A 13520-nucleotide genomic window follows, 5' to 3' on the forward strand; every position below is an offset into this window, starting at 1 on the left:
AAATGTGAGCTATCAACCCCACCAACAACAAGTATCATTCACAAGGAAACACGGCGAAAAGAGCATGGCCGAGGCGGCCGATCCGACCGGAAGTCCAGGTATGACGTTTTTCAGCCGGTTTTCGCCCGCGCTCTTCGGTCTTCCGGCATCGCGCGGCGAGATGGGGGCGGGGCATCGGGCCACTTTTGTTTGCTCATTGCGCCGCTTCTATTGCATGTATTGCGAAAATATTTCGTACACTTGAACTATTGAATGTGTACTTGCTGCTAGTCAACTTTTATTTTAATTCTAAAACCGCTTCACCTTCCCTTTAAGGAACGCAGTCAACTAAGTTGGGCGTTCCTGCAACGCAGGCATGACGGAAATAATGCGTATCGGGGAAATTCCTTAGACCCGCTGGTTGCCGTTTAAACTTAAACCGTGCCGCTGCTACGGTGCGAGGCTACGCGGCGCCTCGCCGCAACCCATGCAGCGTGAGGAAAAAAAGGTGCACTGTTGCGGCAGTGCTCCAGCTGCGCGGCGGCGCTCGCAATGAGACCGCCTGTTGTCGTCTCCGTATCGCGGCTTTCCCCGAGTGTCTTGCGAGGAGGCGCTGTCTGGAAAGACGCAGGAGAACGCAGGGGACACGTGCCGCTTGCGTGTGCGCTGTGTGTCAACAGAGGCTCTCTCGCGACATGCGGCTCGCACCGCCCGTCGCGTGAGAGCCGCTGGAATAGAGTGCGCGCGTGATTTTTCGTGGTGCGCAGCCGTACGCGTTCGCTGTGCGCTGCGGCGGATCTTCTCCGGCCGAGAAGAAGAAAAAAAATCGGTTTAAGAAGGGAAGCAAAAAAACTGCGAAACGAATAGTGAGATAAACTTACAAGTATACCGGTTCAGCGAAGCATTCGAGGTGGTATGTGTTATTTTTTTAGTATAGCAATTAACCAACCAACCGACTAAATGCAAACAGCAATAGTGGACGCTTCAGGAAGACAAAAAGTTGGCTGGCGATTACGATACTCCGTAAGCGACATTTAGGCGCAGCAGCAGTGCGCCGAGGCAGCACTCACTCGTGGGTTCTCTCGACGGCAGCGATGATGAGCCTCTGGGTCGGCGGCGCGAAATGCGTCTCAGGAAGGGAGCGCGAACTGCGTCTTAGAAAGCGAACGCACATCATAGTCACCCGCACGCCCCCCTCACGTTTTCCCCGAGCGTCGCGCCGTCGAGCGCTTCGTGCGGGCACAGCATACTGCCTTCTCCCCTACTCCACCGCACACTTTCGGAGAGTGCTGGCTCGCGCCGCCACGGCGAACCGCCCTCACCTCCCAATTTCGCGACACTCTCCTCATTTGACTTCTTTCATCGTTCGCGTTTTCTTTCACTACTCGGCCTTTCCATCGTTCACTCGGTTACGCCGACAACGCGGCTCATCCCAGAGACAGCCGCCAAAGGGCTGCGCCCTAATAGTATGCAGGTTTTAGAAGAACGCTTACCGCAGCGACCCTCCAACGCCGCGTTTTACTGAAGCCAGTTTCACGGAGCAACACGGTTAAAGGTGTCGGGAAGAGAAAATATATTTCTCTTCTCTTAATTGTATGATTGAACAACATTCTAAGAACATTATCAAGACAGTTTCACAATTCACTGCTTCTTGGAATTTAGGAGATGCCCTTGGAAGGTTCGTTTTGAGGCGCATCGACCATGCGCCTCGTTCATGCGATATCGTCGGCCAGCAGCGCAGCTAACACTGACGTCATTTTAAGAACGTTCATGGGTTAAGCGCTCTTTGTGTATATTATTTTGTTAAGCTGTAAACCCGATATCTTAAAAATAATGCACCCTTTATTGGTTGCCAGAAATGGTTTTTTATCCACAATACCGGCGGCGCGACCGCTTCAGTTTTCTGGCAACCATTGTTGCAGAACTCGGACTTACGGGCTGTTTGTACAGTTTGTACTCAGTTTCCCTGCTGAAGTTCGCGTTGCTCTGCCGAATTCTCTTCGCAATCTTAACCTTTTTCGTATCGAATGACACAAAGCCACTGAAGCAAAAAAAAAAAAAAATGTTTCCCCGCGTGTGATTCGAACTCACGGCCGCCGCAATGTTACCAGAATAGCTTGTCCGCCGCGCCGGCTTGCATTGAAGTCGGACACTCAGCCACAGACGGAAAAAGCGCGCGTGAGCAAAGACATCGTGAGTTACTGAAATGCTCTGCATTTAAAACGGCTGTATACAATCCGCTGCGCACCTGTAGCACAGCACTCCGGTTTGTTTTTATAATTTCTAATCTACCCAGAGCTTTAACCGCCAACTTACTGCTGAGCGCTTCTACAATAAGCCAGAGGGAGCACATCCGATTAGCGAAGCACCGTCAACAGCATTGTTTATTGCAGGAAAGCAATCGATTTGCGTGGGGTGGGACTCGGCGACGCGCTGTATCACTGCTTCTCGCTCGTTATTTGTAGGCTTGAGCAGTAAAGGACGGGTTGATTTTATTTTCCGACTACTCGAAGTTCCTTCGATAAACGTGTTCATGTAATAATAAATTCCCATGTTAAGCTTTCTCTCGTTTATCCCGATCTCCAGGTCACGAAGTTCACGTTTGCGTGGTTCTTATTGGAAGCTATATGTCGGTCAGACGTCGGCAAGCTAGACTAGTGCGCAACAGAGTAAACAGTTTTGGAAATACCCAGTCCACTTCAAACATGGTTACTTCTGCCTGCGCCACTCGCGCGGGTGGCGCAGGCACCGTGTTGATCGGTTGTATCAGAGATCAGACCGTTCTTCTACGGGCGAATTTCATCAGGACGCCGATGTTGTAGCTGTAGCTGACCTTCTGCGAGCTCGCTGTACGCCGACATGTTGCGCAGACAAGGGTGGGCTATGATTGGCTTCTTAACATGACTTCACGTCACGACTTGATGAGGAAAGGCTCGGTGAAACCGTAACTGCATTTTTTTTTACCTATTTGCTGTGTTGCGCAGCGAAACGGCTATTCATAGTTAGTCAAGATTCCACGGTCTGGATACCCACATAACACAATTTTTTCGGAGCGATTGCGGAGAGCCAGAAGTTGTTGTCTGAGGAGAAAAAAATGTAGTATTTACAGATAACCCTTAAATACCATCTATTTCTGACGTCCCACACCTGGAAGCGTTTCGGAACAGAGTTGGTGAAATGGCGTCGCGCTTAAAAAGAACTGTGGGTCGTAAACGGCGTTTCCAGTGGTCCCGCGGCGCTGCGCATTTGCTCGAAGTGCGTGGTGGCAGCCCGTGGCGGTTTCCTCTTCCTCTGGCCGTCGCAAGCAGCGCTGGGAGATTACGAGCGCCACTATAATGTAATTGATATTTTCTCTCGCCGTGGTGATTGCGGCAACTTCCCGCTCGAGCCGTTCTGTCTCGCTCGACGCTCCCCATCGATGACTCAGCGTCCCGAGGGAAACAAAAAGCGCTTTCCGCCTGCGAATGGTTACGGATGGGCGCAACACTTGAGCGGAACCGTTTGCACGAGAGCGTTCTTGGGCAATTAGCATCCGTAGGGCGATCTTACAAAGGAAGCTCCGCGTGTTTGTGGAGTGCGGCGTCTCTCGTGTGACAGCGAGCTTTCGGATGACCTTTTCCCCATCGCTTGGCATGGGAGCGACCGCGGATAAGAACGCTTTTGCGCAGACTTGACCCAGGACTGTATGGGCGGCTGAGCACGTATTGTTTGGCTCGGTTTGTGTGTAACGGCTGGGTGAGGTAAGCAACGCGTACATCTCAGTAATTTTTTTTTGCTTACGCGTGCGTGGCGCGGGATTTGAGTGCCGTAATGACGGGTGTTGTGATTTAATACCCCTTTACAGATGTGGGAGGTTTTGTGGATGTTTGCGTCCGCAGAACTTTAAAAAAATCCCCCCCCCCCCTCCCCTTCCCGCGCTAGACAGTTCTTAGGAGGGCAAGGAAGTATTCTGCTTGCGGCGATTCGTGTTCAAGAATGTCAGACTGTCGCTGTAGCCAGTGTTGAAAGCGAACCGGTAGATGGCGCTAGGGGATTGCAGGAAGTATTAGAGGCCGAGCCCACGAAGGTGTGGGAATATGACGAGGTTGTGAGTTGTATACAGAAGGAAATATACAAGGTAAGGAAACAAAACCGCTGGAGGGGTAAAAGGAAACCACAAAGCTGGTGGGACAAGGAAATTAAACTGGCTATTGAAGAGCGACAACGGGCTTCTAGATTGCACAGAAAGGCAAAACAAATGGGATATCAGGATGAAGAGGTGCAGTTACGGTGGAGCCGGTACCGAGAAAAGAAATTTGAGGTGCAAAAACTAGTACAAGCAAAGATTAAAACTGCGAGTGAGAAATGGGTATCAGGTATACGTAAGAAGGATAAGAGCGCCCCCCAAAAATTCTGGAATCATTTAAAAGCATTGGGAACAACGACTAAAGAGGTGCAGACTCAGATACAGGACGGGGACGGTAACGTTCTTCTGGGGGACAGCGCTTTAAAATACCTACATGGAGTCATAGCAAATACTTTCGGCCACACACGCGAGATATCGGCTACCCGGACACATGTGGCCAATAGAAGAGCGACAGATAAAGAATTTAATATCGAATTTTTGGACTGGAAAAGGGCGGAACACAGTGTTCCCAAAAGTACGGCAACAGGACCGGATGGTATCCCAATAGAGATTATCAACCATTTGGGACCAGCGGGAAAGAGCCATCGAGCGCGCTATAAAATCCGAGAGGATTCCCACGCAATGGCGCGAAAGCAGAATGAGTTTGATTTATAAAGGCAAGGGAGAGAAGGACAAGGCGAGCTCTTACAGGCCGATTACAGTCACGTCAGTGCTCTATAGATTAGCTATACAAGCCATCAAAGTCGAGTTGTTGAAGTGGGTAGAAAGTAACGGTATTTTAGGGGAACTGCAAAATGGATTTAGGCCGGGTCGATGCTTAGAAGACAATATTTTCATAATAACCCAGACCATCGAAATTTCGGCAGCACAGGGCAGACCAACATGGCTACTGTTTCTGGACATAAAGGGAGCCTATGACAACGTAGATAGGGGATTGCTGTGGCATATACTGGAAGAAAAGGGGATTGGGTCAGATTTTGTGGGGCTGCTAAGGGCAATATATGAGGATAACAAGGCGCATATTACATGCGTACAGGCACAGAGCCCGTATACATTAGAAGAGGCTTAAAGCAGGGGTGCCCCCTTTCGCCATTGCTGTTCACACTGTACATTAGAGGAATGGAAAGACGATTGGAGGAGAGTGGATTAGGCTTTGACTTGTCGTACCGAAGCAATGGAGAGTTGGTGGAGCAATGGATTCCGGGATTGATGTACGCGGACGATATAGTGTTGCTGGCAGATAATGCGGAAGACCTTCAAAAACTGGCCGAGATTTGTGGTGATGAGGCAACGTACCTAGACCTACATTTTAACCCACAGAAATCTGCAGTCATGGTGTTCAACGAGGAAGATCATACAGCACCAATAAGAATTTAACAGGAGGCCATACCATTAGTAAATAAGTACAAATACTTGGGGATCTGGCTTAATGAAGGAAAAGGCTACCTGAATGCCCATGAAGAACACCTCAAACTGAAAGGGAGATGAAATGCAGCAGTAATGAAACATAGAGCACTTTGGGGGTACAATAAGTACGAGGTAGTGCGAGGCATCTGGAAAGGGGGAATGGTGCCGGCACTCACGTTCTCTAATGCCGTATTATGCCTAAAGTCCGATATCCTGTCGGGACTGGAGGTTAACCAAAAGGCAGTCGGCAGATTAGCACTGGGAGCTCACAGTAAGACTACAAATGAGGCGGTACAAGGCGATATGGGTTGGGCTTCATTTGAGGCGAGGGAAGCGCAAAGTAAGATACGTTTTGAGGAGCGGCTTAGACATTTAGACGAGACGAACTGGGCAGCCAGAGTGCACAGGTACGTGTACCTTAAAAGTGTGGACACCCAATGGCGGAAGAGGACGCGAAAGCTGGCGACTAAATATACCTTGACCGCGGCAAATAAACAAGGGGGGGGGGGGGGCAGTTAAAAAGCAAGTGAAGGAAACAGAGGCGCTCATGTGGAAAGAGAGGATGGAAAAGAAGGGATCGCTGGGAATCTACAAAGCAAGCAAAAAAGAGATCCGGAAAGAGAACTTTTATGACAACAATAAAGGTAGTGCGTTGCTCTTTGAGGCGCGGGCTGGCTGCTTGAGAACTCGAACTTACATGAGCAAATATTCGTCCCAGGATGAGACGTGTTGTATGTGGCAGGGATAAAGAAACAGTCGACCATATAGTAATAGGATGCCAAAAGATTCAGCCGGATAGAATTGGGGGAAAAGTCCTACTTCCTGAGGCACTGGGCTTCGCAATCGATGGAAACACTAACTGGTCAGCAGTAGGTATTACTAAGCAGCGGCTAGAGTATTGGTGGAAAAAAAGCAGGGAAGTCGATAAAATAACAGCCCGGCCAGGGGTAGCGGCAGGGCAGAAGTAAAAAGAAATCCGAGTTGAGGGACTAAATTTAAATTCAAACTACTAAGATAGGCTAGATGGCGCACGCCATCACCCCGATTCAAAGGGGAGGCCTGTAATCATCATCATCATCATCATCATCAAGTGCTTTGCCGTTTAGGAAACGGAAGGCTGCCCACGCACGCACCTCCGCACATGGCGCGATCGCTCGGCGGTGATTGGGCACGAATAGGCAAAATCTGCGTTCTTCGTGCTATGAACGCCCACTTGGTTGCTCGATCACGCGGGAATTTCATTTCCGCATTTCGTGGACCGGGCGACTTTCTCGGGAAAGGTTTTTTTTTTTTTATGTGCATTGTTGAATCTTGTCACGTTGAGACGGAGTTCTCGCCGGAAAATATTGCCGAGAAAAGGGCGGAAAAAATCCCTCGATGTCGCGTTTCAGAGACAAATTTCCGGACTGTCCAGAACGCGTTAGTAAGCTTAAAAATGTTCGTTCGCGGAGTTTCTTTAGCTGGGTTGATGCAGACGGTTTTTCTAGTTCTCGTTATACCGCTTTTCTTTTTTTGTGAAATAATGTGGGTGCGTGCATACTGTGGACAGATGACGGATTGTGCGCGCAAGAGCGCTGACCCACAAACCTAGAGGGAAAGAAAAAGCACTGATGTTGCTGCTGCCTTGCGCAGCGTAGCATTTGTTATCAGGGGGCTTTCATGTTTTCGTTGGTTTTTTTTTTTTTTTTTTTTTCAGATGTGGTTATCCCTGAATGAATGTGCGCTTGCGGGTTGCAGGGTGTGTGGGCGGACGGGACGAAATAGGACAGGCCAGACAAGCTCACGTAACGGACTCCGTAATTACATGGTTTTTGACAGCATAGGCGACGGACATACATTTTGTGTCGTATACAGTATAGGTATAGGTTTTTTTTTTTTTAATCTCTGTCAGGCGTAACATGTCAGTGACGCAACTGTTCACGACAAATCGCGGATACGGGGTCGTACTGGGGCACTTTTGAGGCGCACTTTTAAGAATGAATAGCCGCTGCCACGACTCCTTAGTTGGGGCCTGTAGTCTCGGAAAGCTTTCGACAACCAGCTATGCGGACCTGATTGATTGATTGATTGATTGATTGATTGATTGATTGTAGCACTCTTACAAAAAAGGTCGGCGCACTTACTAACAGAACACTAACCAGTTACTTGTCCCAGTATTGACTAGGTAATTAGTTGCTTTTACTAACTGGTCATGCATGAGCTAGTAAAAAAGCTACGCGTATCAACGTGGATCTGCTGAGTGCGCAGAGCGACATAGACATTCATCACGCACAAAGCACACGTGGACAATCAACAAATGAATTGAGCAAGAAAGCCAACGGGATGCATTAGGAGAGCGAGTATTACTTAATTACCTCAGAAATACATCTGGTCTTCTTGCTTTTATAGCCAGCAGCGGAAAGACCCCTGAGAGAGTCGGTGGACTTGTCGGAAAAATCAAATATTTAGCGATAATTTTGGGATTATGCATTTTAATGTGAGCATACACAAGACAGCATGTGGATTTGCAAAAACTTTTTAATCGTGATTGGGTTTGGAAAAAGAGCTGTTGTTATTACGCTGAATAATTCATAGCATTTGTTACTTCACTGAATGTTAGCATCAAACCAGCAGCAGTTACTAAGTGCACGGTCTAGTAACTAGTAACGGTTCCAGACTTAGTGGTAGGACCTACGTACCGTTCTGGGGGGTAGTACCCTTACAAAAATGGTTATTGAGATTGAATTGAAAGTCAATTGACTTTACTCAGTACATTGTGTTGACAGTCAATTGACTTTGAATAGAAATTTTGTATTGAGTTCTCGTTGAAAATTGGCCGCCGCGTTTCAATTGAAACTCAACGCTGAGTTTCAATTGAAAGTCTATTGACTATAGCCAACATGTCTGTTGATTTTCAATTGACTTTCTGTTGAGTCTCAATACACTTTTCCTGTTGAGTTCCTGTTGTGACGTGTCAATTGAAAGTCTATTGAGAAAAGTCTGTTGAGTTCCAGTTGAGTCTGTGTTGACTCTCTATTCATTCTCCTGTTGAGTTCCTGTTGAGAAATGTCAAATGAAAACCTACTCAGCATATTCAAGACAGCCCGTTTGATTTCCTGTTAGTTTTTTGTCAAGTTATTTCAACAATTGCATAGTAAAGTTCAGTTAACTGTACTAAATATATACTAAGTCTGCTTCAATATTGCAAAAACATTCTAAAAACTGTCGTCAAGGTGTCCAATGAGCAGGCGAAATAGTGAGGTGTTGCATGGCAAAGCTTGCTTTATTGCTCACGAAAGCATCACGGGAGGGCTGGAGCCTCGCAGGGTCCACTTGCCTACTTGACTGTGTAGCCTGCAAAATACAAGAAACAGACTTGTTTGTTTGCACCAGTCAAGTACGAAATGATGATTGCATCCCTTCTCATTAAGCATGCTGGTTTAAGTACCTGGCTATTTTAAAAGTTACCTGGCTTGTATGTTTGGAAAGCAGGGAGATAGCAGTTCAACAAATGTATAAGCTTTCCTCAGATTTTAATGCCGTAAGCCAAGCTAGCCGCATCAATTAATTCTACAATTGGTAGGGAGTGGAATGCCTTTAGTTGAATGCCTTCCGCATTAAGGCGCCTGAAATCTACAGGAACGACTATGTTTCAAGGCGGCAGGGAGCCAAAAAATCACCCGCATGGGTCCGTAATCGTGTCTTCCACATCTTTCAGGCCCAAAAGAAATCCAAATAGGCCTATAAAGACTGGTAGAGCCACTACCTGACAGGAGAAACCCCAAACCTGTGCAAAAGCATACCTGTCAACCTGTGGATTTTGTTTTTTGAAATTTTAATGCTTGAAATCTCGTAAAACAAAATTAGAAAATTGTCAACTTGCATGAACTTGTTTACAAAACAAGCCTTGATTAAAAAAAACTAGGATCAGATGGTACTGTAATCTAAAGTTACTACATCAGGCAATCATCGCAAATGGCTTTATGAATGGATGAGCACATAATACTTTGTGCTTACCGACTAGTGGAAAAAAATACATGAACCGTGATGGAAAAAAAAACGTGGCAAAAAGAACGTGACAGGAAAAATACATAACTTGAATTTCGCAGTCTTTTACACTCTTGTAACGCTGAAGTATGGTGTGTGCCTTGCAGTACGTTTACCAAACAAGTAGCACTAAGCAGCAGCTTAAAGGGATCATATGAGACATGGGTATATCCACATTTTTGCCTTCATCATAACAATGCCAGAGGGGTATACCAGTATAACAAGGCCGTCTAATGCCAGTTTACACACAAGGAGAACACGAAACAGTTTTGTTTGGTGAGGGGAAAAACATCAGTTTCTGTAAATGAGAAATAATTTAAAAGCTTGTATCCCTTTGCTTGGCGAGATTTTCTATACACTAGCAGCACTAAAACAGTATAGTGATACCATGCCGACCAATCATTTGGGTAATTCCTAGAGGCAGAACATCTGTCAAAACAGATTGACTAAGCCGTCGCACAATGCCGGTGTAGCATCAGTCAGTGTCACGTCTGATGCCACATTCAGCCAAAATGTTATTCAGTGATTTTGCTATTACTCACACCACATTCAGCCCAACTTATTCAAAACTGCTCCGAGAAAGGGAGTCAGCAGGTTGTGATTAGAAGCAATGGCAAATTTCAATTTACGCTAGCAAGTCGAGCAAGTGCTTAAGTCAAAACTGGTATTCATCAGTTTGAAAGTTTGACGCCTGTGCATGTTCTAGCGCAAGCTGCCTAGCACCTGTGACACAAATTGGCAAATGAGAAATTCACGGAAAGATACATGGAGAGAATTGGCACTTAGTGGTAAAAGACTAATATATGACAACAGTGTGCAGTCTGTTTCCAACTACTACTAACGCAGCAGGTTTTTTTCTGCATTGGTTTTAAAGCCAAAGTGTCTGCTTGGCTTTAGGGTGCCGAGGTAACACATCAGACTTGTGTAAAGATGTTTTGGGTTTAAACCCTACCTTCTGCGGATACATAGTCTCTATTTTCCAAAAGCAATCAATGAATTTGTTATATTCTTGGGCATTATTTTTTTAGCTGGGATGAAGTACGGTTTAGGCCACATTTGTCACTGCTCTGCACTCAGGGAACGCTCTTTCTCCAAGCAATCGTTCAAATTAATACGCAAATATATTGCTGGCTGCCAGCACTTTAGCTTGCAAGTATATTTTACCGCCATGCCTCCTAACTGGTTGAACACACTATCCTGTTTGTGACTGGTAGATCTGCCTCTCAGCCTAGCGCTGTCAGGTGTGCTTGCATGGCACAGTATTCGTGCGTTTGTTATTGATCCGACAGGCACTTGTTCGATTCAACCTCTTTCATTTTTTTTTTTTCATTTTCGTTAACTTCGTTCGTCAAACATTTTATTTATCTTCATCATGGTGTTCTTTCTTTTTTTATGACACTTCGTACTAGGTAATTCATGGCTGCTGCTCCGTTCTGTAGCGGCACTGCATCTGGGATTTTATTCATTCGTCAATTGCCTTCAAAGGTTTTGTTAGATCTTTAGCTTAAGATACATACAAATATAGAACACGCGAAAGCAATACAGCAGCGCGGAAGACAATAAAACACTGATTGATGTCAAAATGTTGTGTGCCGGTACAATAGCCTCCCCCTTCAATTGTTTACACTTACGTACAGTATTTTTGCAAGGCTGAAGTGAAATCATACCCTTTAGGTCGATCTGGAGACGGCGGGAATAAAAACACTGTTTATATACCGACAAATAACCAAGTCGTGAGTATCGCCATTCAGGAAGGTCTGCACAACATTTGTCATGATGAAATGTACAGTGTGCGTCAGGCTTGTCTAGGGCAAGCGAGCGCACGGCTCCGGAGCGTGCTGGCGACATCTGCTGATAACTGCTGGGTTAGAGATAGCTTGCCATTGCGCGTGCGCGGATCTCGGACAGGGTCGGGCCGGTCGTCATTTCGCATGGGCCACTGTTATTTGCAGACGCCACCACCCACGAGGGGCACTGGTCTTCCCCAGTGCCAGCCATGAGCGGTGACAGGCCAGATAGACGCGCCGTTTGACGCGTTTATCGCAGGCAGTTACGTAATCGCATAAAGCAACGAGCGCCAATCTTCTGCATCTCAAGCGCACCAAACGGAAAGCACGCAACAAGAATTCACTGCAGGGATTTCGGTCGAACCTGTTGTGCGATTACGTAAGTCCCTGGGGTGATAATGCACCGCGTCAAATAACGCACTGATCTCCGGCGTCACCGCTCACGGCTGGCACGAAGAAAAGAAGCACCCGTTGCGGGTGGTGGTGTCTCCAAATTTTAGAGGCCAAAGCTGAACGACGACCGGCCAGGGCCTGTCCGAGATCCACGCACGCGCAATGGCAAGCTATCTCTAACCCAGCAGCTATCAGCAGATGTCGCCAGCATGCTCCGAAGCCGCGTGCTCGCTTGCCCTTGACAAGCCTGACGCGCACTGCACAGGAGCGCTCGGAAAGAATGAACTTACCTTATAACAACGTCGCTCCCAGCGGGGCTCCCAGCGTGGTGAAATTGACGGATTCCAAAGCGTGGCAAACAGGGATGGTAACACCTCACTTCGCAAGCTTCTTCACCGTACGATCACAGCGCACAAACACAACACGACACACAAAGGATGTTCACCGGCGGTAGAAGAGCGCATACGATGGCTTTTCCTTCAATAAATTCGATGTATCGCCAGCTGCACTGCAATGTCTGACCTTCGATGCTGGTTGAAAAGATTCGCACACGGCACATAAATCGCCAACAACACGAGGAAAGCTATAAATTTGCACAGAACAGCGAGAACGACCGCACCACCGCACCACGCCGGACCTAGCACATCCGGGATTGCGACCAAGCGACATTGGCTTGGTTTCAAGTCGGTTTGCGATGGCTATGCCACAGCTACGCATTCTTGTGAAAACTGAGCGTGAAAACATTGAGATATCAAAAAAACCTACGGCGGCTTGTGAGTACTATGTTAATATTTACAATAATCTTTTATAGAATTATTACCAACCCCTCTAGCAGCAGTAATAATATTATATTGCAGATAACCGAACTCCGCCGAGGTCGCAATGTTGGCTGTCAGCGCCACTGGCGGCAGTGGCAACGCCGCGTACTAGACATTCGTGACAGCGCGGTCACTTCAGCTTAGCGTGGGAGGGTGCCAGAGGAACCAAAAGAACTGGTTATCGCCGGGTGTGGAGGTGGATGGCACGTCTTTTGTGTCCGGGCGCCCGCTTCGGCGAACTGCAGCAGGAGAGAGGACGGAAGAATTCTGGAAAGTCCAATCTTTGAAAACAGCTTCAAAGTTCTTGATCTGCTTGCGGGCGCAAGATATTTGCTAGGCGCTTGTGTTTGAGAAACGTAGTCCGCGGACGTGTTGACATCGTTAGCGAGAGAGCGGTTCGGAGTGTAACAAGCGGCACGCCAGCCTACTAATTTGTTCGGTTTCTCTCTCTCTTTTTTTTTTTGTAGTGGCGTGAAGCAGTGTCAGGCTCGTTCTTTCTTTTTGTGACCCTGTGCAGTAAAGATGAGTTGTTAATCAGCGCTTCAGTTTGTCTTTCTTCATTGTTTTCTTCGTTTGTTCGTTCGTTCAGTTCGTGTGAGCGGCGGCGCCTTGGACTGGCGTACGGAGTTCTTTTGCAGTGAAAGAACTGTTTTCACCTGTTTTAATAGAGCGTAGATGCGCGTTTGCTCCTTGTGGAATTCTCTGCATTCCACATTGCTGTTCTACTGTTGTTATCATAGACAGTTCACGGTATCCTCAAGGAAAGTTATGTATGACGGGGAATAGAACTCGCGTCCTTGGGCTCAGACCACGGCGGGGTGCGCGAATGATAACTGGAGTAATGAAGTTCACGAGTGAACGACGATGAGGCCAAGCCTGCGTTCGCTTGTTTTAAAAGTTCGCTGTGTACAAAAATTTAATTGTTCTTTTTTCGAAGTTTAGGGATTTACACCAAAGTTTTGCTGTTTTTTTTTCTGAGTATTT

General features: G+C 47.1%; 1 protein-coding gene and 1 long non-coding RNA gene across 4 annotated transcripts in view; one reads left to right on the forward strand and one right to left on the reverse strand.

Annotated features, from left to right (window-relative positions):
• Nucleotides 1-13520, forward strand: part of LOC144169628 (insulin-like growth factor 1 receptor) — a 208523-nt gene that overhangs the window by 41454 nt on the left and 153549 nt on the right. The gene's annotated exons all lie outside the window — the stretch shown is intronic.
• On the reverse strand, nucleotides 8749-12347 carry LOC144169627 (uncharacterized). Its single transcript, XR_013322485.1, has 2 exons — nucleotides 12009-12347; nucleotides 8749-8845 (listed from the first exon to the last, which is right to left on the reverse strand). It is a non-coding gene; the product is annotated as an uncharacterized LOC144169627 (long non-coding RNA).

The sequence above is a fragment of the Haemaphysalis longicornis genome, unplaced genomic scaffold, assembly GCF_048455015.1.
Source record: "Haemaphysalis longicornis isolate Haplotype H1 unplaced genomic scaffold, Haemaphysalis longicornis Haplotype H1 scaffold_2, whole genome shotgun sequence".
Lineage (NCBI taxonomy): Eukaryota > Metazoa > Arthropoda > Arachnida > Ixodida > Ixodidae > Haemaphysalis > Haemaphysalis longicornis.